The sequence below is a fragment of the Quercus robur genome, chromosome 12 (assembly GCF_932294415.1).
Source record: "Quercus robur chromosome 12, dhQueRobu3.1, whole genome shotgun sequence".
NCBI lineage: Eukaryota > Viridiplantae > Streptophyta > Magnoliopsida > Fagales > Fagaceae > Quercus > Quercus robur.
Window position 1 is genome coordinate 18,480,732 of NC_065545.1, and position 4,313 is coordinate 18,485,044.

Consider the following 4,313-nt stretch of genomic DNA (forward strand, 5'->3'; position numbering starts at 1 on the left):
GAAGAGGACGGTAAAGAATGGGTATTGGTGAAATTAGGGTGTGATTGGATGGTTTGATTGTGAGAGTGGATCGATCAAAGTATGGGTACACGACACGTAACCTTCATGCGCCAATTTAGATTCCAATTCTTACAGTTGGATTTGCAGAGCATGGTAAAATATTGGTGTTGATGAAATTTAAGCTCAATTGAACAACCAGATCGAGCTCAAATTAAACCATTTTCACATATAAGCAAACCCATAATTTGTTTTAATATTTAATAGTTGAACTATATTGTTATTTTATAGTATTTGATATAGCTCATTGTGGAGATTTCTAATTTTTCTTTTAACACATGACATATAATCTTTTTTATTATCTAATTTTGGGAAGCTATTCAATTTATGAATAATATCTAATTTATTTCATTAATTAACCTATGTATTTCTATTTCATATACATACTCCTATTTATTCTTGTTTATTATAAAAAATTATACTAATTGTTTAAACTATAAACCTTATAAACTTCAAACCACATGCCACAACATATATTCTAAAATTTAAATTTACAAAAAAAAGTTTCTTATAACACGCAATTTCTTATAAACATTTAAACCTTAGCGCCACATGTCCATCGATTCCCCTTTCCCTCAAAATTTTGTTCACTTTTCCCTCTAACACTCCTTACTCCCAACTCCCTCGGAACACAATTCCCCTTTCCCTCTAATTTTTTCACTTTTCCCTCTAACACTCCCAACTCACGCCAACTGACAACACGCAACTGCGCGGCAAGACACTAAAAAAAACAAAAGAAAAAAGCGCCTAAAGATCAAGACAATTGAAAAAAAGAATACCTAACTTTCTAAGTGAGACAAAGAAGAAGAAGAAGAGCAAGAGAACTGGCTTGATTGCTCTGACCAGTAACTCTCTCCCGACGAAGACTTCTCCGATCTCAATCTCCTCCAGTTCTTTCGCCTCCAAGGCTCAGACAAGCACGGCAACCGCATTTTCCGTGTTGTGGGAAAGTACTTTCCTGGTAAACAAACATGACTAAGACCTCTCTCGCTTGTTGCTTCACTTCGTTTTGTGTTTTTGTTATCTGGTTTTGTTTAATTTGTGTATCATTTTTTATTATTATTATTATATATGATGATTGATATTGATTCTTATTGTTTTTAAGCAATTTGAGCTAGTTTGGCATCTGGGTTTTTGTTGGTTTTGAAAAAATAAAGTTCCTCCTTTTTTGTGATGTTGTAATTTGATTCGAATTTAAGTGATGTTGTGAGTAACTTTTAGGTTATTTTGGCATCTGGGTTTGTTTTGTTTTCATGTTTTATATGGAAGATAGTTTATTTTTGCTTAAGTTCTGTAAATCAGGTAAGGGGTTTGTTTGGTTTTATCTGAATTATTAGTTAGTGATTTTTACCGTATTCAATGAATTTTTTGTGTCACTGCTTATTTTTCTTATCATTCTCATTTTACTGGTACTTACGTTTAAATGCATGTTACATCTTGAATAATCAGTATTCTTTGAATGTTTGGGCTTATAGTCATATTAATCTGATATTTTCATAATTTGTTCCCATTGTCTTACAATACTTTGAATGCAAGTTTTCTGTTTATTTTTTGTTTCTAATTATATTAGCTGCAACCTCCTCAACTTCTTCTTTGTGTATGTTTCATTAAAGTTATAGAAACCATACTTATGGATTTTGGTTATTAATTTTTACTGTCCCCCCATGTCTACTAATTTATTTCTCCATAGCTTTTGTTTTTATACCTTAGCAATAATTTATTAGCTAAAATGATTTTATTGATGAATAAAAACAGCATGGGGGCAGTGTTGTAGATGTTTGTTGTGGTTCACATCGGACCATTCAAAACAAGGCTTTTGTTCATAAAATCAATTGTATGCCGTGAGTGATGTAAGAGAGTATCTCCTGTTTCTATAAGAAGTTTAAAAACTTAAAATTTTCTTGTTTGGGTAGTTTTATCTCCTAATGTTGTTGGATAACCTTTTTCTAAATGACATATTTTAATTATTTGATGCCCTTATGAGATGCCTCTTTCTTTTATGGAGCAGCTGTGGTTGTGAGTGGAGAGAGGCTGGGCAGTGGCAGCAGAGCAATAGCAGAAGCAGGAATTGGAACCCCACAGGTCGGTTAATGTGTGAACAATTCAATTGCATATATACAAATTTGGGCTTTGTTTCTTCTTTTCTTTAATGCCAATTCCTGTTGTAATTGGCGTCTTGGTGGGGTAATTATCTACTTTTTCCTTTTTAGTTAAGATGTTATAATGATAGATAAGGCTATTGGTTTTGAGATCCAATCTCTATCTCTCTCTCTTCTTAGTTATTTGTTTTCTGGTTAACTTTTGTTCTCTAGAATTATTGGTTTTCAACTGGAATTGGTGTTTTCTTAAAGCATCAATTGTAAATTTTTATTGTTAGTTAAGAGTAAAGCTAGGTTTTTTTTTTACTAACGAAAGTTGGTAGCATCTGGTCCTTTGTCTATGCACTGGTTCTTTTATTGTTTGAATGTAATAGTCAATACATTCTTTTTCTTTTTAGTACCATCTATAACTCAGTTTATTTTTTCCTTTATCTCCTACCTAAATAATTTGAAAAAATGATTATAAAAGAAATCTTTTGTTTGCTGCTGTATTGGTGGTGCAGAGAGAAATAGACAATTTGGCAGGTTGATCTGTGTTGTTGCTTAAGGCCTAACTAACTGAAAATCTTTAGTTTCTAATATTAAAATACTAGACTCTTTTTTAAAATTTTAAAATATAATTTCTGTGTGTTCTGTCACACTATTTTACTAGCACAATGCAGACATATAATATCACCTAGCAGGAAAAAAAAGACATATTCATCATTTTGTCTTTTGGATGCTTATATGGTTTACTTGATTATTGTAGGCTGTACTTTGCCAAACTTGGGCTTGGAGCCCCTCCAAAAGACTATTATGTGCAAGTTGACACAAGAAGTGACATTCTATGGGTGAATTGTGTTGACTGCAAGAGCTGTCCAAAGAAAAGCGGTCTTGGTGTATGTGCTTCTAACTTTTCATTTAAATTGAATTTCTCTGTCTCTTTGCTAAAAGATGGTTCCTTAATTAGGTACTTTTTATGAGCTCTCCTTAAAATTGCATGTTAGATACCAACGTATTACCATGTGACTTACACACACACACACAATCTGATTGTATTATAGTCTGAGATTATTTCAATGACTTGATCCGTTCAAAGTTTGTAGTCAAAACTATTTGCAATTGCATGCTCCATCAATGTAGTGTGATGTATGATACAAAATAAAAATAACATTATTAACATTATCAATTACTATAAAATTTGTTTGTTTCCTTAAACGGCTATATCTTTTATCCTAAAAATACAATTTTAATAGCATTTGGATAAGATGGCACTTCCACTCTACATAACTATGGGGCGGTGGGTGAACTCATGAATTTAATCACTTTATGTTGGAAGTTTTCTCAGTACTAGAAATGTTAATTTTTTATTCCATAGTTGCTCATCAACATTGATAGAGAGAGTTGTAATTAGTATTGATTTTGCCCTTGCTTTTCTTTGTCATCAGGGTATTACCTTTTGTTGCAGTTGGGGAGTAGTTTTGGTTTGCAATATAGTTCTTAACCTGTGTGGTTATATTCTGTGTTTGCAATTTGGGAGGGATAGCAATGAGCCAAGCAATAATAGCCTAGAAGGTGCTCTACTGATCTGCTTTCTTCTTTTCTTACCCCACCCCACAATCTGAATTTGTAACTCCTACCCTTTTTTGAGTATTTTACCAAATGACTTTCTTCTATTGCTCCCTTTATATGTGCTTGTTGCTGTCGCTGACACCATTATTAATTTGAGATATCAAAATGATTGTTTATCACTGAGAGAATGTATTATTTGTCATGACCTGGCTCCAACGTCTTACTGTAAAGTATTCTTTGAGGAATGTGACAATCTCAGATCAATTATTTGTGTTTTTATTTAAGTTTTACTTTATACATGGCATGCAAGCCATACTAGTACGAGGGATATAAGGTTCATTATAGAATGATGAATTTACAGTCAAGTACCCCTTTAAGAATCCATCTTAATTTGGGATCATAGTTTTTTCCTCATTAAGGCCAACTTCAAACTTGTACTATGTTCCAATCTTCACACTTGTACTTAAAAAAAAAAAAAATAAAAAATGTAAAAGGTTTGGTGTTGCTTCTTACAAGATGGCTGAAGCATAGACATTGATTTTCTTTAAATCGCCATATTGGAGCACACTTCTGTTACGTCACAATTTGAATGTGATGCATGTTGAA

At 32.5% G+C, this 4,313-nt stretch overlaps 1 long non-coding RNA gene across 1 annotated transcript; it reads left to right on the forward strand.

Annotated features, from left to right (window-relative positions):
* The first annotated feature begins 617 nt into the window (after positions 1 to 617).
* LOC126710179 (uncharacterized) lies at positions 618 to 4,088 on the forward strand. The gene is made up of 4 exons (XR_007649590.1): positions 618 to 1,018; positions 2,066 to 2,139; positions 2,905 to 3,034; positions 3,584 to 4,088. It is a non-coding gene; the product is annotated as an uncharacterized LOC126710179 (long non-coding RNA).
* Positions 4,089 to 4,313: the final 225 nt, after the last annotated feature.